This window comes from Saccoglossus kowalevskii, chromosome 22 (assembly GCF_978046115.1).
Source record: "Saccoglossus kowalevskii chromosome 22, keSacKowa6.1, whole genome shotgun sequence".
NCBI classification, from domain to species: Eukaryota; Metazoa; Hemichordata; class Enteropneusta; family Harrimaniidae; genus Saccoglossus; species Saccoglossus kowalevskii.
In genome coordinates, this window is record NC_140662.1 from 6129284 (window position 1) to 6151296 (window position 22013).

Here is a 22013-nt window from a genome sequence, read left to right on the forward strand (position 1 = left end):
TTTTAGAAGTATTAATTGATTCAAACTAGGTTATGAGTCGTTTTAGTATAGGAATGTGTGATAATGATTTGTGTTAAATGCGGTTATTGCTTGAGTGAGATTTGTTAGTTTTACACTTTTCTCCCACATATCAAGCATACATGAAAGAATTGACACGTAGCTAGGTATAATTATCTGCCACATGTATTGATTAGTTGTTAAATTAATTATTTCAGACAGTGTCAAAAGCAATTAAAATTGACCTTTAGTATTGAATATATAAATGTGTTAAATGTAATGCGCTGATAATTAGCATTCTTACCTGTGCCGTCACAACCAGGTGTTGGACAATTAGCTTTGGAAAGAAAGATATTAAATAGATTTGTGAGTGAGGCACACATTACTTGCATTATATGCGTCATATCCATCATGCAATAGTAAACAAACTGAAACCAGTCAGTCATTTTGAATTAATTTGATATGATGCATAATCATGGTTCTGGAAAGCCAGAGATTATGGCATATTAAATCAAGAAGCAAATGCATAAGCATAGTTTGAACATAACTGGAAATGCAGGTGCAAGCACAGAATTATTGACCCTATACGCACATGTTTTTAGAATTCTTACAAACAGAGTCTAAGACAAATCATTTTCAGAAGTGACAAATTATTTATGGAAATTTGTGTATAGAAACATTACCTGTTCGTTGGTCGGGTGGTGCATTCTGCAAGACATGTATGAAAAAAATCATTAACCCACATGAAATTAAGGTGATGATATGAACAATTAAAAAACGATTAATAGAGATCAGGGCATTTTCTACCAGTTACTAGCATGTAACTATAGCAACATATACGATTTCAGAAACGTGAGAAACAGTTTTAAAGAAATATTACGTACTTTGTGTTGATTCAATTATTGATTGTTGAACTGGAAGATTATATACATCAACAAAGTAATCACAAAGACTACCAGGACACATAGGAGTCTACTGAATGTGTTTATCTCGTAAAGTTTGATTAAATCGGTAAAAGTAAAACCTGACAAAATGGCTAATAAATTGTTTTGATGAAAACACCAGTTGGTTAGATTATTAAAAAATTAGGAAATAACAGAAAAAGCGCAAAAAAATGTTGCCTATATCTTTGTTACTTTTCCGATCATTCATGCAGAAAAAAAATGTTTTTGAATCAAACTGGCCACCATTCAATCAAAAGAAAACCTTTTTTTAATTTTAACAAACGCCTCTGAATGCCATATATCAGAATTGAACTCCGAATCACATGGCAATTCATGCACTTACGACACAAGGTCTAATCACATTTGTGAAACTGACATTTATCAAAAATTTACTGAAATTGTACCTTCCTAGGGATATTACTTTGAAATAAACTAATAAACCCGTTGAAATTGTAAATTGCGAAGAATTGTTATCAAGCTCCAAGTGTGCCCTAAAATAAAATATATAGAACTTACATTTTCTTCTGCTTGGACAGGCCGCCGCCGACGACCACCCGCGGCAGGTGGTCTTCTTGGTGGCAGGGGAGCCCGCGGGCAACCGCTGATCGTGTGGTGTGATCTGAATTTTCCAGTTCTGTGACCTATTAAAAATACATCAAGTGTAAAACAGTTTCCCCACCAACTGGAGTTTTGTGTTGCAAGTTCAAATGGTTACAGTTAATTTATTCATCTCCAGTATACCCTTTGTATAAGCAAACACGTACTTGTACAATTATTCCCGTTCAAACTTGGTATGTCCTTATGTATTAATGTTTCTAGGTTTGTGAGAGTATATTTAGGCATGCTTGTGGTTGCCTTCCATTAAACGTAAACTTTGGAGTTGCGTTGAAATCTTGACTAGTTTGTATTCGAAAACTGATAATCAATGATTACAACACTAACATACAAGACAAATTATTTTTTGTGTGGGAAATCAACATTTCCATAGTGCAAAATACGTTTCATGACTAAACAAAATGTACTATGAGTAAGTACAATTAATTTCAGTCATGGAAGATATTAAAACTGTTAATACTTGTTTTTTTAAAAAAACAATTATGCAGCGAAATCAGCAACAGATCATATTGCATTTTTCGCAATTGCCATTATTCAAAAATTGTCGGGTGCTGTTAATATTACCACACCGTTAATTTGTTTACTTCGTATGGTATCGATTGAGTTTTCTAAACAAACTTACAAATATTTCTTTATTGAACAAAACAATAACTGATCAAGTCATTTAAAATGACAGTCCGGTCAGTATTTTCCACCAAGTGGTGTTATTATTTCTATAGAAGACATCAATGTCATTACTATATATTATGACAGACATGATGAAAACACGTGTATTTAGTCAGTTTACATAATTTGGAAAAAAATAATTTATGTAAAGCTTAATCTGATTTCGAAATGGCAGACATTCTCGATTTTTATCATTAAAATAGTTGCGATTCTACCATTCTGGATTTGTATGTGATGTTTTAATGTGATCGGCCAATTAATATTGATATGACCCTGGGAAAACATTCGTTAAAACAAAGTCTCAAGACGTCCAACATAAATGAACAGATGTACCTAAAATGGTGCTCCTCATTCTTTAAGCATATAGATTTGTGAATTACATATTCTTACCTGTGCCATCGCAGCCAGGAGTTGGACATCTGGGAGCATCTAAATTGAAAAACAAAATTAGTAATGTATTTTTATACTAGATTGCGCAAAAATATGAAGATTTTTTGCAAACCAATAATAAAAGTTTGAAACCTAACACGAAACAGACATCCTGTTATACACCTCACCTCAACAAAAACACAAATATAAAATAAGATTATACCGTGACGATAATAACCAAATAAAATCTTACAAATAGGAATCTGATGAAGTAATCAATATCCTTTACATAAGGAAACCAATAACATCTAGAATTGAAGTTATCACCAAATCACATTATATATGAAACCAATAATTGCAGGTGGAAGCAAGTTTGACTAAAAATATTAAAAATCCTACACCCAGTTTAATAACATAACATAATTAGAATTCTTTTGCACAACTAGTGGTATATACAATATACAAAGGGACAACTTGATATAATGAATACACACCTTGAAAGAGGAAATGGCTTTATTTGCTTCCCTATATGCTAATGTTCCCCAGTGATAACATATACATTAACAAATATGCCAGCATATTGTTAATAACCTTACTAAAACATGTTCGTACAAGCAATCTGTTTATATGAGGTTAATATGGATTTCTATTTTTCTTTCAATTAGATTGAATACAGTCTAAATATTTGATAACACATTTGGCATTATATATTTTATATATAATGATTTCAGCGATTTGATATATGGAAACTGAAATTATGATATAGGTCCGAATTCATCTGAAGTGTGGTGCACATTATTGATTTGGTATTCAGAATGCGTGTCTAAACTCTCTCTAAATAGAATATCAACTGTATGGTTGCAACTACGTGGAGTAAATAAGGCACTAAATAGAAAATTATTTACAAAATTTCCCTGGTTCGACAAAATTTATCTTTACAATTTATTGCATAAATTATGATTCAAGTAAGTTGTTCTGCCAGTTAATTTAGTATTGAGGGAGGTACACGCATTTCAGCGACGATACAAAAGTTGCTTCATTATACAATTGCAACTCAATACAATAGCAAATGTGTAAATATAACAATTTTAGGCAAATTACAGGTTTTAACCATACTTTTCTTTGTATAGAACAAATTTACAATGAAATTAATTTAAAAAAATAATAATATACTTCTCAAACGGAAAGATGAGCAAATAGTGGCAATGTATGAACAGAGTTTTCAGAATGATGGTTTATTAAATACTAGAAATTATGATGTAAACCGTTTATTACCTGCTGCTCTATGATCTCTATCCATTCCCGGTGGATCGCCTGGTGATTCCGGTGGATCGCCTGGTGATTCCGGTGGATCGCCTGGTGATTCCGGTGGATCGCCTGGTGATTCCGATGGATCGCCTGGTGATTCCGGTGGATCGCCTGGTGATTCCGGTGGATCGCCTGGTGATTCCGATGGATCGCCTGGTGATTCCGGTGGATCGATTGGTAAAACCGGCGGATCATCTTGTGATCCACCGGATTCGGCTGGAGATCCACCGGAAGCAACTGGAGACCCAACGGAATCATCTGACAATCCACCAAAACTGGGCTCTGATCCACCACTTGGACTGGCAGGCGAATCCGTTGGTGAGTATGCCTGCAAAATATATAAGCATAGCATAACTACTACAGCATTTTCTTTTGTGAATCAAGGTATAATAAATAATGAATAACAATTCAGAAAGAAAACAAACTACACTTCATTATTTTTCCCAAAGATGTAAATTAAATAAATGCTAGATATCTGTATTAGCATGTGTATAAAACATGTTGATAGTAGATAAGCATATTTTCTATTGCATAAACTATAAGCGCATTTCTTTGTAACTAAATTGGTAACCTGTCCAAGTGTGGTGTGTCATCTACTCTACACTGGGAATGTGCACAATTAATACACCAGGAACAATATTGTGACAATACTAACCAGTCTTATTTCATTTGTTTTAAAAATATGCTGTGGGAATTAACTGGTTATATTATCTCACAATTTGTTTTTTTGTCTTTTTCTTCATGTTTTTTGGATGTAGTTTTAACATCTGTATATAGTGCTATAACTTGGCCTGTGCCTCTGTTTTATTACCAATTGTGCTGAACAGAATAAATATTTATATTGACCAACTGCATTAATCTAAAACTGGCTAAAAGTTGCCTTAATAATAAAATTAATTCGTGAACAAAAACATGTAAATACGCAATTAGCTTTTAACCCTCATCTAGTCAAGTCAGTGTAAACGTACATGGGCTGTCACCAAGTAAAGATTGAAAAAAGTAAATCGAGAGCTCTAAAACATGGTTCTAACAATTTCAACCAGTTCAATAGGAAATGTATAGACCTAGATTAACTTTTACTAATGTTTAGAAATCTTCAGTGTTAACGTTTCAATTATTTATATTATTTTACCTGCATATCCATATATATGCCCGTTATTACAAATGTTTCATTGCTGTAAATCAGATGGCTTCTGCGCATGCGTCAACCAAGCGCCGGTTTATCAAATAAATTATCGTCAGCAGTCCCTGACTGAACAACTTTATTCTCTCTCTATCGCTTCTTTGACTTAGCCTAGTTTTGACAGTTCATTTAAATAAATCAATGGAAATATTGATATTCCTAAAGATGCAAGAAGTTATTACAAGTTATGTATTATCGATACACAAATTAGTAGTAGTGCAGTGACCTTGCGTCGCAATGAGAGTTGTCTAGTGTTTTCTGGAATAAATTATTGAAATTAAACTACACGTTGTATTAACAACCCAGCTAGCATCATTAATATAATACTATTCTGGATTTGTTCACGTAGTAACCTGTCTTGTACAGTATCTAATTTAGTCAATAACTGAACCTTGAAGCGCTTGTAGAAACCTCCGAGCATTGATGTTAGTTTATTCTTGATTGACGTTAGGAGAGGGGTAGTCACGGTGACATGTACTACATAAGTTCAGTGGTGTACGCATGTGAAATCCGTCCGGGCAGAAGAGGCAACTGAAATGACATTAGTTGCATTGATGGTTTTACGTCGTGCGTTCAGAAAGTGTACTTGTTGGTATTTATTTTTTATAACATAAAAATATGCTTTTGAAATGTTGTCGCTGGCAAATTTACATCCGGAATTGTATTTATATGGGAGTCTGATAAGCACAGAACTGAATTCAACTTACCTATCAATTCGAACAAATTTAGTAAAAAATATATCGTTTGTGGCCTTAGCGTTCTTTGTACATCGCAGTTTTATTTTAAATATATTGAATATCATTTAAAATTTTTGAGCCCCTGATTATTTACAATGACTTGACGAAAACAAGACGTAAAACTCGTTGTGAAGCTAAGTGACGATCTAGCGTTTGTCAATAAGCACTGATATCTACAAGGTATAACTTGTTCAACAGGGTGCAAATCCCACTGCTCTCCAGGCGTTAAATTGTATCTAATGTTATGTGCTGTTCGTCTCTGGTTATCAATTTGTGATATGTGTTGAGGGCACGCGTGGGGGAAAATGGGGATATTTAAAATGAAATAACATTTAACAAATTATATGTTATAATACAACCAGGAAGGAATACATCTTATATCAGAAAAAATGGGTTGATTAAAGCAAATTAAGTAATTAAACATGAACCTTTCATTGAAATTTGAAATTAATTAAAAGTAATTTGCACAGATAAAATGATCGGGAAAACGCTATACTTATACATGTATTATTGAAACATTCTTGACGATTTTTTTAATTTTCGTGAACGGCATTTTGTGTACACATAATCTAATAGCATTTATTAATTAAGTTCCAATAAAATTATATGAGTCATGCTCACGTTTATACAGGCGGGATAGCCATTGTGTGTTCACACACACACACACACACACACACACACGCACGCACGCACGCACGCACGCACAAATACAATTTTGAATCAAAGCAATGTTCAGTTTCGATTCAAGTCTAGCGGGTACTGTATGCATCGCATATGCATTATATGCTGGGACATTAAATAATTCTTAATTTGACCATAGACAGTTATTTAAGTGCATCTACTAAATTCAAAGAAAATCATGATTTAATTAATGTATGTTAACAGTATACACATATAAGACTACATCACTAACGTCAAGCTCACCCTGGCAGAACAGGATTAAATTTGCCAATGATAATTTAATGCAGAGGCAAATTTGGCCTAAATTATATTAGCCAAGTTATATTATAGCTGAACTGTATTACATGATAATAAAGAGAAATGAAAGGGAATTTGCACAATTACCTGTTGCTGTGGTTTATGTTGTTGCTGTTCTTGCTGCTGTTTCTGCTGCTGCACAATTTGTTGCTGTAGTACCTGAAGTTGCTGCTCCCGCTGTTGCAACATTTGTTGGCGCTGCTGCTGTTGTTCTTGCTGCTGCTGTAGCTGCTGCTGTTGTTGCACTAGCTGCTGCTGAAGTTGTTGCTGTTGTTGTTGCTGTTCTTTCAACTGATGTTGATGTTGCAGTAGCTCCTGCCAATGTTGCTGAAGCTGCTGTTGTTGCTCGTGCCATAGTTGACGTGCCTGCTGTTGTTGCTCCTGCTGCTGATCCAGCTGCTGTTGTCGCCATAGTCGCTGTTGTTGCTGTAGATGTTCTTGGATGTGTTGTTGGTGGTGTTGCTGCTGTTGTAGATGTTGTTGTAATCGCTGCAAATGTCCTGCTCTCCGTGTTAGATGTTGCCACTGCGCATATAGGCGGTTCTGCTGTTGTTGTTGCTGCTGCTGCTGGTCTCCACGTTCTGGGAGTTCACGTTCTGGGAGTTCACCTTCTTCTCGTTGCTCCCGAATTTCACCTTCTTCTGCGGATTCATGTTCTTCATCCTTGTATTGAAATAATTATTGCGTATTAAAGTAGATTTTAAAAAGTAATCTTGAGCATCAATGTTACTTATTATTTCATCTTTCATTCAAACTCTGTAGCTTATATTTAACAAGTATCTAGTAATTAAAGTTATTCGTAATAACTGGAAAACAGTGATGAAATTCAAACAAACGAATAATTATCCTTCCCAAAATAATTCTTATAATATTTTTATGCTTAAGTACACTTAAAGGAATACATTACTAGTTCTACATACCGTCGCTTCCTCTAACCTTGGCTAAAAACAAAATTGATAGTATTACGTCAATATAAATAACAAGCATATATATACTTCAGATGTTCATTGATGCTATACCATAACATAATTTAATAAACAATCTGCGCAATGTAACAGACCATTTATGTACCAAGTTTCATTGAAATGTGATCAGAACCAATAAATTATGAATTAATATGCTAATTATATGCTACCAGATTTTAACCCAAAGCTAATCAGATTTCTACATTGTCCTAGAGCATCTTTTGTACTAAATCACATTGAAATGGAATAATTAGTACTTTAGATTTCAGTTTGAAAGCTTTAAATTGGTTAATTATGCAAATTAGGTAAATAATATGAACAGATATCAACCCAAAATTAATCAAGTCTGTATATTGTCCTAGAGCATCTATGTAGAAAGTTTTATTGAAATGTTATGATGAGTACTTGAGATATCAGTGTGAAAATTGATTAATTATAGAAATTAGGTGATTAAATGCATATATACCGAAAACTAATTGGCTCTCTGCATAGTCTAGATTTATTGAATGCGATAATTAGTACTCGAGGCATCAGTGGAATAACTTAAAATTAATTATGCAAATTATGTGATTATTATGCACAAATATTTATCCCAAAACAATCTATCTCTGCATAGTCCTTGAGTATCTATATACCAAGATTCATTTAAATATAAATGCTTACTACTTGAAATATCAAAAGCTGAAAATTAATTATGCAAATTGAGTGATTAATATGTACTAATTTGATCCTAAAAACAGGTTTGTGCAGCGTCCTATTACATCCAGGTACCTAATCTCATTGAAATGTGATGATTAGTACTTTAGATATCAGTGGAAAAGCCGAAAATGTACTAATTATTATGCAAATCAGGTAATTAATATGTACATATTTTCACCTAAAATTATTCAAAATCTATGCACAAGTTCAGAGCATCTTTGTACCAAGTTTCTTCAAAAATCTAACGAGCGGTTCTATAGTCATGGAACAGCTAACATGAGCTAATTATTAAATTAGGTAATTAATATGCATGGTTACTACAAAAACCTAAACAAGTCTGTATTGAGCCAGAATATCTATGCCCCAAATTTCATCAAAAACAGATGTATGGTTCTTGAGATATCAGTGGACCAGACTGACGGACACGGACACACACATACAGACACACTAACTTGCAAAGACTGACACCCATTGTGTGCTTCGCACACGGGAGTCATAAATGGTAAGTGTGTAAGTAATAGACAAAGGATGAAAGCTCTAGCCAGCTCACATTGTTTAAACTCTAAAACACAGTCAAACAGAATGAAAACTAAAAACTAAAAAAGAATACCAGCTTGAAGAATATTTGTTGCTTTCAAATTTCGCCAAAGCCATGCTTAAGTTTTACCGATAAATGCAGAATAAATCAAGAAAACTACACAAATTGACTCCATGAATAATTAACGGTTGCCCGAAAGCACGGCACAGTTGGAGGCGTGGCCTATTCAGAATGTGTCAACCAATCACAAAACTGGTTACGAACCAGTTGAGCGAGGCTAAGCGAGTCTTAAACTCTGTGTGGTTCGTAACCAGTCTGGTGATTGGCTGATATAATTTATCTCCAGTCGGGTATTGTATCAAGCTGTAATGTGCAAATGTTTTCTGATATAATTTAATTGTGCAGGTCATTTTCCAATACAATGCCGATATGCAGAATATAACATGTTTGGTTTCACCATGATAGAGATATAGATTACTAAGTTCTATACAATATATTTTTTTCCGAATTAAGAAACGAGATAAATGTCGTAGAGATGAACACCATGCAATATTGGTATGGTGACCGGGCTATTAAGGTCAGTTCTAGGCAGTTCACGAAAGTTTAGAGTATCTTTCAAGGAGATAAGACACGCACGTTTCCCAAAATATGTTAAATTTACACATCACAAGGCAAGTCTGAGCAAGAGAACACACTATCACGCCAACAAATTTGTAATAACACAAACTGAATTAATAGTAACATGAATATAGGGTGGCACTTACCCGTTTAGGTGTCTTTACATTTTCCCCTAATAAAATAACAGAAATGATTTTCAACTGACGTACATCACACAAAATGATTTTCAAGTATTGTACTCAAGAAAAAAATATGTCCACTCGGTCGTAAATTAAACTTGTACTAAAATACGAACAAAACTTTCGAAATTTAAATGCATTACGATAAAGTATAATAACACTTTGTAATCATAATCATGAGCCTTGTCATTCCAATGGTGATCATCATACCTTACGATCATTTGTTAGATATTCACCATCGTAAGTACGTAACATGCTTTATAGCACTAGTAAAAATAACTAAAGCCATTTGGAGTGTATATTGTCCCTGCTTTGACTTATAGCAACTAAATACCAACAAAGTAAAGTAATATGTTAATGATCCAAAGAAGTGTTTCATTCCATAAAAATTACGCCATATCTGGACAGTAAATATGCTCCAAATTATCCACTGTACGATTTTAAAACCTGATTGTGAACTTTTTGTTACAACTTTCTGCCGTCAACTATGGTCCTCCTTTCGGAAGTTGAACCTTGATGCTTTGCGTGTATTTTATAATAACTTGTTTCGCCGTTTTTTTCATTACTCGCGTGATTATAGTGTAAATCATATGTTTGTATACAATCATGTCAAGTCTTTTTACGATTTTTTTTTCGAAATCTTTTATTTAAATTTAGAGAGCGTATATACACCTCTGATAACAGTCTGTTGGTGAGCTTATGTAACTCTGATGTCCGTTGAAGTCTGCCTTGGAATAATATTTTGTACTATTAATGTTGCCATACGCACACTGACCTATATACATATACATTTTGTTCATTTATTTATTTGTCATACGAGTTTTATATGGACTTTCAAATGCTTGACAGTCTGAAATAAAGAAAAATAATAATATTACTCACCTTCGTCGTTGTGTTGACGCTTTCGACCTGAAACAAAACAAAGTAATTTTCAAAGGTATGTTAGAGAAACTAAAGTTTTACACGATGCGTTTAGCTGTTAAACAGATCCGAGATTTGTACCAATAAATCACGAATAGCAGCATTATATTTACTAATTGTCTGATACAGTTGAAATAGTAAAACTTGGTACTAGCGACCTTAGCTGAAAACTAAGTACTGTAGTTACTTTACAAACAAAGAAAATATTATTACAAACTATATTACACTATATTACAAGTCTATACTTCAATCTATATATATATATATATATATATATATATATATATATATATATATATATATATATATATATATATATATATATATATATATATATATATATATATACACTAATTTATATATGCTACACAGTCATTTTGCTTAACTTCAAACTTATACATCAGCCGTATATTGCTGCTCAATTTCTGGCCACACGATGACTGCTGCTTGCTCAAGGAAAACATTGTGCAGTCAACCAGTTTCCACCGTCAATGTCAGACCCCAATTGTATACACAAGTAACTGTCGATGTAACTTCCAAATTGTATACACAACACATTACTGATAACATTATCCCCACTTGCATACTCATTATAACCGCTGGTCACCACTTATATACATTATTTATATTTCGTATCATTTAAACTATACAATTATATAAACTTTACATTGTTCGAAATGTTTCTCCAAGTTAAATATTACGGAGTTTTCACTACATAATGTGAGTACAGGTGTTCTGCGTCATATCCCAAATGTGATGCATCACATCAAAATAAACCCCAAGTATACCACATCTTGGGGTTTATCATCACTTTAAATGCCCACAAACGTACCTATTTCGCCTTCTTCTAAATCTGATACTATTTCACCCTCTTCTGATTCAGAAGATTCAGTTTCCTGGTATAGAAATAATTATAACAGATTGTTATCAAGGCCGAATAATAGGTGTACGTGTACACCTTTCACTGCATGTTTCTTCATCTTCCATGTCATCTGATCACATGACACTTCCCCTGCACCTTCGAATTCCCTCACTGCAAATTCCATTTCACAGATATCTGATAATTGGCTGCATAACAGCGATACTGATAATTAACAAAATAACGACATCGATCATAAGCCAATGATTTATAACTTCCTTAAATAAATGTTATTTAACTTAGACATGGATGTGTAGGCATTGTCTTCACACACATGACAGTAATGTAACGAATTACATACCTTGGCTTCTTCCAGCCTTGGCTGAAAAAAACGCGTATATTGAATTAATATGGTAGTAACTAAATATAAACACATTTGAATATATGTCATGTTAATGCCAATGCCTTTAAAGGAAAGGTCAAGGCTAACAATACTCCCAGATAAAAGAGCTCGGTAAATGCAAGATCATGCAATTTACAGTTTTCTATATCACTTTTCATTCTCTAGATATTAAACTTTTCATCAATTTGTGTAGTCCGCCATCTTGATTCTTCGGCAAAGGATTATGGGTAAAGTATGACAGAATCACTATAATTATATGCACAACGAAAATTTGAACTAATTCGCATCAGTATTTCTCATGTTATATATGAAATCCTTCTCAATGAACAGATTCTATGATGTCATACTTTACCCAAAATACTTTGCTAGAGATCTCCTGCATTTTCAGAGCTTTTTCTTGAGGGGTCATGTTGTTTGGCACGCCTTTTTCTTTAAGAACATAATAAACGACACTGATGCTAAGCAAAGTCCACATCAAGCGTCAAATTAAATATGTCACCTAGGATTTAATGTTTTATTGTGAAGAAATACTATGTTTGATTTGTTCCATTTACCTAATGTACATTATAAAAAATATTAATAACAAGAAGAACTGTTTGTTAAAGGTGTTGAACGCATTCGACAGTGAAAATTAAAAGCAACTACATTGTCAAATCAGTTGGTACATAGCCTTAGGCATATGCACGATTTCATTCCTTGACACAATCGTATAGACTAACAAAAGTGTATCAATTTTCATCAAAATCAGATTTTAAAACAAAAATTGTTGTCTTACTGCCATCTTTTATCGGATCGTATAATGTATGCATGGTCCAGGCATGTCTAAATTCATAATATTATAATGTGCCATTTTCCAAAGTTGGTGTTTCATTACTACCAACTAGTATACTACACTGAAGTGCTTTACATTATAACTCATTATGCAGATGGCATTGTCAGTCCATACATTCTGCTTATAATAGTGTACATAAACTTAGTGCTAAACGCGGGCAATGACTTGCAACACATTATCAGATGCAAAGTTAAAACGTAGTATGAATATGAATAAGCACTGCACTGAACACGTACCTGATATGGAAGAGCTGTAGGGGAAGCTGAAAGTAAAGACAAATAGGTTAACTTGTGTATCACACTATTACACAACCTGAATTAACCCTTTTAATACCAGATCGACATTCATCATTTCCCTAAAAAACTAGCTCCTTTTGCGTCACAATTCTGCATTGTATTCAATTGAAGGTTATGTTTTCTTATAAGGCAAATATAGAGAGACAGTAAGAAGAACATGTTTAAAACTAGTTTCTTTTTCATGGAAATGCCAAAAGTTTAATTAAAAATTAGAATATGTATTTAGACATCGGATTGAAGATCCGTATTACCCACTCATACAATTATTTCGGCTCAAAAGGTTACAAAATCGAAAATTAAGAGACAACTCAATAAGTCAAATGTTAAAAGGAAACCACTGCGACAGAAAGATAGATGGATGTGCGCTGATAATGGGATAGTATATAGAACCCGAATCAAAACATCCCCTCCGCAATACATCCCATGGCAAGTGGGCAGAATATATTCAAATTTGCACTTCTGAACGTTTAGTCAACCATGGCAGACGAATCCACATTCATTCTGATGATGGGCGGATACGCTAACCATTTTCCACTCATCAGGTACATAAATGCGGGAATGAAACACTCGATCAAAATGCAAAACAAATTGATGTGACTAGGTATAATATTATGTATTGTATCTATACTACTGTGTATCAACTAAAAATAACTGATACGTGATATATATCAGTTAACCAATAATGAGTAATGTTAATGCCAAGTTCGATTGAAAGCAATCCAGGGATTCCTGAAAAACTTTCGATATTTTCAATTGTTGATTTTCACATTTTTGTGAACAAAAATGAACCTTGATCGACCATTTTCAATTCAATCACAAACAAGCTATTCATGACACAGTTCCTGTTCGTTATCATTATGATTGACACTTGTATCTGATCGTCAAACAAGTACTTGTCCATATTGAGAACAGCATTCAAAATCAGCCATTTTGAATACATGTATGTATATATATATATATATATATATATATATATATATCATGTATAACGAATATATAAAATTTGGATATAATCAGTCAAAACATTTAAGAGATATGGCTCTAAAAGTCCAATCATTAAAATAAAATGGCCACCAGTCGGCCATTTTGAATCTAATCTGAAAAACAAAATTATTTGCATCACGGTCCCATAATTTCTAATGTATATACCAAGTTTGAGCAAAATCCATCTGTAAACAGCCGAGAAATGCTTGATTTTTATGATTTTTTTTACCACAAAAATGGCCGCCATTCGGCCATCTTGAATCAGATAGTGAAACAAATTGACGTGCATATGTATAATATTATGTATGATGTATGTGTAAAGTTTTGTGATTGGTCCAGGCGTTTCTAAGATATAGGTCCGGACGCACGCACGCACGGAGGTCAAAACATAAGTCCCCGTTTTCGGACTACGTCCGAACGGGGACTAAAAAGTGCATAATTTAGCCATCATACGAAAAGTTCATGTCTGAAAGAAATCGGTACAGGAATCCCTGATAAACCGGTGATGGCATTGTGTACGTGTGTGCGCGTGCGTGTGTGCGTGCGTGTTTTGTTAGACAATACTTGTGCATATGCCTCTTATGACATTTGTACCAACTTCGAACAAAATCGGTCAAAGCACACTATGCTCTGAATGTTCTTGTTTGGTTCTAGTTCGTAGAGTAGAAATAAATCCTCAGTCTGGCCAGTAATATGCTCCAAATAACCCCATGTAGTAGGTTTGGCTCTATACTCGCTACATACATGGTGGTAACACTTTCTATTTCCATTCCTGAATACGGAATATCACATTGTAGCAGTGTTTTGTGGAGCCGTTGTAATTGCCCCAGGGACATGAACATGCGTTTCAATAACATGGTATAATCACAATATATTGCTCACCTCCAAATGAAACTCCTGTAAATATCTTGGGCATCCTATACTGGTAAAAAGCTGGCTTTTCTGCACCTCGATCTGTGAATAAACTGAGATTATCAAAGTCTTGTCTATATTTGAAATTCAGATTTACAATTATGCATCTAATGTAAAACTGATTTGTAGCTTGTAAAGTATCACGAAATCATGGATAGCAAACTAGCACATTAAGCTATTTTATGAATGGACGATTTCAGGTAAGAATCGAGTATTGGTCCGCTGATACTGTAAAATTGTTATTGGTCAATTACAACAAAATGAGTCACTTTGTAAACAGGAACGTAACTAGTTAACAGATGGTACACGACTGAAACCTAAAATAAGATTCATGGCGTTGAGGTACTGTTGAATATAATCTATCTATCTATCTATCTATCTAGATAGATAGATAGATAAATACTAACACGCGGGCACATGCTCATTTCACTCATCCTGTTTTTATTGAGTTTATCTTTCCCCAATCGCCCATTTTCTGACAGGACGCTCTTCGAATGCGCCCAAAACAAACACCAAATGCATCTCAAATGGACTAAATATGTATTTTACCCTAAATATATACAAAATACATTCCATATTAAAGCGCGGTGGTCGTCGTGCGGCGCGTGTTCGAATTTCATGTAAATAAACAATGTATTTTACAAGCGTTGTGTACGTCGCTATTAGTCCCATATCGAACAGTACGCGGCGCGACGATCACCGCCCTTTAATCTGAAACAGGCCCGATTCACATCACCAATTGTACTAACAATACCTCCTAACACGCCAAAAAAACACCCTAAATGCAGTCAAAAAATGTCCAATCCTGCACTAAAAATAAAACACTACAATTATAGTTGCTGGTACCTGGGGTATCAGTTTGGGTGCACGAGTGATGACAACATTACATGAATTGACCAAGGTACCACTGCAAAATATTTGATGACATGTTATTTTACGAGACAAAAACATCAGCCGTTAATAGTCAACTAAAATGATGCTTACCTGGTAGCGGTCTTGGTTGACTGGTTTCCCTTCCCTGGGCCCCAGCTCCCGACCCTGTGGACGGTCCCGCGCCCCCCTTCCGGTCTGGTCCCAACGACCCCCCATCCCTATCCCTCCCCCGCCCCGAATTTGGCTCAAACCTACTACCACCCGCACCACTATCAACTTCCCCCCTTCCCTCATCCGACCCCCTCCCCTCATGATCACTCCTAACCCCGATATCACTGTCACTACTAGAACTTGTATCACTATCCTGAAAAAAAGAAGAAAATACACGAGTATTAGTTATTTATAACTTCAATGTACAAATATGAATTTCGTGTCACATGTGCAGCACAGTGTGGTCGTATTTTAATAACTCGGGCTACCTATTGGCTGGCTTTGCCATTTCGAATACATTTTATGAAGACATACATTTTATGAAGTGAAGTTTATTGCTCTCAACTACGCATAATTTGACTGTATGTGGGTTTTCAAAGGAGCCAAAGCTAGCTCCAAGTTTTTTTAAATATCAAAACCAGCTCGGACTACTGAAAAAAATGTTATGTTTTTTTTTCTTTGTTTTTTTAAATGGCTGATATTGAGTCATCTTTCATTGATCGTAAAAATTTGCTCGTAAATTATTATTATTAAAAATTGTTTGAAGTTGAATGTGATCAATCCAGGCACGTCCGAGGTAAAGATAATAGTTTAGATTAATCATTGAATAATGTGATCAATCCAGACACGTCCGAGGTAAAGATAATAGTTTAGATTAATCATTGAATAATGTGATCAATCCAGACACGGCCGAGGTAAAGATAATAGTTTAGATTAATCATTGGATTAATGTGATCAATCCAGACACGTCTGAGGTAAAGATAATAGTTTAGATTAATCATTGAATAATGTGATCAATCCAGACACGTCCGAGGTAAAGATAATAGTTTAGATTAATCATTGAATAATGTGATCAATCCAGACACGTCCGAGGTAAATATAATAGTTTAGATTAATCATTGGATTAATGTGATCAATCCAGACACGTCTGAGGTAAAGATAATAGTTTAGATTAATCATTGAATAATGTGATCAATCCAGACACGTCCGAGGTAAAGATAATAGTTTAGATTAATCATTGGATTAATGTGATCAATCCAGACACGTCTGAGGTAAAGATAATAGTTTAGATTAATCATTGAATAATGTGATCAATCCAGACACGTCCGAGGTAAAGATAATAGTTTAGATTAATCATTGGATTAATGTGATCAATCCAGCTGGGCACGTCCGAGGTAAAGATAATAGTTTAGATTAATCATTGGATTAATGTGATCAATCCAGCTGGGCACGTCCGATTTAAAGATAATAGTTTAGATTAATCATTGGATTAACATTCGAGGATACAAAAAATACACGTGTCTAACAGATTTGAACAAAATATGTCATAGGATGTCATAAACGAATAACCGCTAAATTGGTAATTTTGAACCAAGGTCATCAAGGCGTAAAGTAGAAGAATGTATACTATATTGTTTTAACTTTTTACCAAGTAAACAAAATCTGTCAGGTACATCAAAAAAGTGGGTAACAAACAAATACAAATATGACACAAGCTTCATTTTGAATCAGATCATGAAACAGTGACATGTAAAGTTTGCAAACATTTTAGCACTATTGAGCAGTTTCAAATCAAATAGCCAATCTGATGTCATCAATGTAGACATGCCCAAAAATCTGATGATATGCTCAAATGTCAATTTGTACTGTTTTTTGTAACTATCGGTCAAAATTCAAAAAACAGAAATCTGCCCAGTCATGCCAATAGCATATGGTCAAGTTATTTTGTTTAAAATTACTGTTGCATCATTATTAGTACATAACACGGGGTACCATTTTTACTACAAGAATTAACCTTGCATGTTCAGGTATATTTATTTTATTGAGCGTTCGCCAATGCGTTTGAGGGACTCCGTCGGCGAGGGCGCAATAACTATCGCCAACCATGGCAGGCTAGAAGTGGCAATGAACTATCAAAATTCATGAAGTGCCAATAACAAATTTGAATGTTGGTTTTTTTTTACATATTTTTATTATATATATATATATATAATATATATATATGACGCAATGCCCATCTGAACTGCGTGCATTCAATCTCTTTATTAAACAAATGTCAAATGACATTATTACTGTAAAATCATTGAAACCAACATTCGATCACAAAACTTCAGAGCGTCACAAACGTGAATAACACGAGTGTTATACGAGTCAGTAAATGGCGGGGAACTAAGCACGTGGTTATGAATCATTAAGCCGTACCCTTTCCAAGGCAAGTCAGCTGTACCAGTCTTTTTATATACAGTACTTGTATTTTCAGGGACTTAGAATGGAATTAACTTTGTATTCCATGGCATGGAAGTCATATAGTGATGATAGAAGACATGACATTGATATATTTTATTCAGACCCCGTTTCTGAAAATGATTGTTTTGTAAACTCTAAACACGTAACGCAAGAAGTTACTTGATTTTTGCCGAAACGAAACGCACTTTCCATTCTGTTATATATATGCTTATAAGGTTTGGGCAGATTATTCCGCGAAATTAAACAACGATACATAATAACGTTACAAGTAATGCTACAACGACGCTGAAACGAAGCAACATGAAGCGAACGCAACTGAAAACTGACATGACACTGATGCCTTTGTAGTGAGCGAACCTGAGTGACGTTGCGGCAAAAGTAGGCAAAGCTGTATTATTTTTGACTTGGGAGGTTTCAAAATGCCACTTATAACGTTTATGATTACAACATGCAATTCATTATCGAATTATGTGAAAAAAGAGTATGATTAAACTCGTTTTAAATTTATCTCTTTGAAACGAGTTTGACAGAGAGCAGAAAAAAAAACGTCCGTGCTTACCATTTTTTAAATTTGTCTGTGAAGAATATATGTAAATTGACGTCACCTGACCAGTTGAATTCACACCTGGCTTAACAGAGCTGAGTTATCTGATCGGGCATTGGCTGACACCACAAGTGGCATCTCTATGTGGACAATGACATCGCGAGTTCTCAGTAAGTAGGCAATCGTCAGTATTTAAAACTTAAATATGTTGTTTCGATGGGTGTGGTAATGTGTAATGCCGGACGTTTCGACCCCGGACGTTCCGGCTAAGAGTTTCGACCAAGGCGGACGTTTCGGCCCATGGCTCTCGTCTGTAAAATAACCGATCTTCAGTATTTGAAATTAGCGTTACAAGTAATGTTGCCGACATTAATTAAGGCCATACAGACATATCTCCAAATCAGATCAAGTGAACAGTGGTGGTAAACGCAGTATAGGTACGGCAACCGAGGAGGGTCACGACCGTGCTTCGTGAAAAGTGTCACTTTTTTGTGTGTTTCATTTTTTCCGTATTTCTAGCATTTATAATTAATATTTGATTTGCATTTTAAAATGGCTTTGTTGATTAAAAACAATACAAAATTTAAAAACAAGAATAAAAATCGCAAATTGAAATCCTCATCTTACTTTTGAAAATGAATTTGCATTTAAAAATTTACTTTTACTTTTGAAAAGTGATTTTCATTCGAAAATTTTATTGGATTGGAAATGCTGTTCGTTGTAATCATCGTCGTCACTGCACAGATTGGTCGGACTGAAGTCTTTTTCTGACGTATATTTGGTTACTTTAATTTGACATTCATATTGTTGTGGAAAGAACATGGGAATTAAAGTCTAGCACAGAGTGGCGAAACTGTGTACATGAAGTCACCCACTCATCGAGTCGAATTTGAAAATTGAATGATATTTTCGAATATGACTACTGTAACCTATAATTCTGTCATTTCCCGGGAAAAAATAGGAAAATAAGAAATGATTTATTATACAAGGAAACCAAAGTTTGGCTTTTATAGACAGGTGAATAATTGTTGCCTGTATTTTGTTGTGATTTGTACCCACCCCAATCTTAACTCTAACCATGGAGCCTGGAAGTAAAAAAAAAAGATTTCATTTTTACCTTCATGCTCTAACCCTGCCCCTACCTTCCACCACCCCAAACAAATAGAATTAAGGAAGTTGCAGGTCAGATTTTGAGATAGAGTGAGGGGTCGGGTGCAAGGGAAAGACTTTCCAGAAATGATTAATATTGTTCAGTGTTATTATAAGTTAGCTTTACTCCTTGAATTCTTTATATTACAGAATGGACTGTGACCGTGAAAATATCCTCAGGGGAAAATGTTCTAAATGCTTATGTAAGCAGTATAAAAAGCAAATGCAGTCTAATAAGGCATGTTCTTGTATGCCTAGAGACCATGTGAGTATATAATATGCATTTTATTAACACAATAACATATGACTCACTGCCAACATGACATACCTTTTTATTTATTTATTTATTTATTTATGTATTTATTTATTTATTTATTTATTTATTTATTTATTTATTTATTTATTTATTTATTTATTTATTTATTTATTTATTTATTTATTTATTTATTTATTTGTTTATTTATTTATTTATTTATTTATTTATTTATTTAATTATTTATTTATTTATTTATTTATTTATTTATTTATTTATTTATTTATTTATTTATTTATTTGTTTATTTATTTATTTATTTACCCTTGCTCAATTTCTAGAAACAGAAAAAGAAAGAAAAAAGGAAAAGTTAATATTACTGACATCAGGCATTTAAATGTCAAGTAAGATCCTGCTGCCTGACTTCAAAACTTTTACTTATTGCCGTGCTACAATGCGTAGGTATGGTTTCTAGAAACTCTCCATATTTATAGAGTATACTGTAATTTGTTGATACTTAACTCATTGTATATGTGCTTTCATTGAAGAGAGAGCAAGACTACACATGTCAACTAGACAATATGCACATGCAGCCATCCCCAATAAACAACAATCAATCTTGGATATGCTGGGTTATATTAGTTGTTCTTTAATAATAACGAAATGTTTTTTTAACACTTTTTCCATGCTAGTGTGCTGGTTCTTGCCAGTTATGTGCATGCACAAATTTCTTAAGTGCATCAATGGCAAGTGCACGTGTAGTGCTGAAAATGGAGTGTGTGATGTGTGGTCATAGCATTAAAAAACACACACCTTCAAAAAAAACTGGTGAGTTTGATTTTTAACAAAGTTTATATTTCCAGTCTTGGTAATCACTGTTCTCCTGCAATGTATTTGCTAGACTCATAATTTGAAATGTGCCAATCTGGGGGTTAGGATGTTTTTAGAAAACATTTGTGGACACATCAATTGTTAATGTTTGTAATATTTTGTGTGCATTTTACCATTTCTACAAATTGTATATGCAATCTTTTTGGTAGTTCTCGTTTTTACATTTTGTCATTTTGCTACTGTATTTGCAGGACAAAATTTATTGATAATTCAAATGTGCAAACTAATTGTTGTTTTTTTCCTAACCATAATTTCAGGACATACAGTGAATAGTAGCCAAGCAAGCAATGATAGTGAGTAAAAAAAGAATTCATATCAGTATTAGTTACCTATATTGCATTTTCATTTTGTACATGTCAAGTATTGATTATCTCACTTGTAGATATTAAGAGGGTCCTTAAATTCAGACCCTAAGAACAATGATTGGTCACTCCATGACATGTAGTCTTGTTTCATCATGCTAGAGGGTAAATTTCCATGTTACTATATGCATATATAATGCACATTTGCAAGCAAACACTAATGTGAAAATGAAAGAAGTAATCACATATCATTTGTATAAGTATGAATCTTCAGTGACAAGTAGCGTTCTGGCTCAAGTTCATTGCATTCTATTTTAGAACATACAATATAGATGCAAGCAGTGATAAGGAGATTTCCAAATAATAGCTACACTGGCTGCAAGTCTGCAACACAGTGATGGTTGGTAGTATTGTCTATCGAAAAAAAAGCTAAAATAAATTAAAATAATAAATTTATTATATAACAAACTAAATTTAACAAAACATACTTAAAAATGGAGATGCCTGTGATGTCTGGATCACGTTCACGCTGAAAAATATAC

General features: G+C 33.9%; 1 long non-coding RNA gene across 1 annotated transcript; it reads left to right on the top strand.

Annotated features, from left to right (window-relative positions):
- Window positions 1–20684: 20684 nt before the first annotated feature.
- Window positions 20685–21465, top strand: LOC146728646 (uncharacterized). Its single transcript, XR_014928243.1, has 3 exons — window positions 20685–20736; window positions 20971–21106; window positions 21427–21465. It is a non-coding gene; the product is annotated as an uncharacterized LOC146728646 (long non-coding RNA).
- Window positions 21466–22013: the final 548 nt, after the last annotated feature.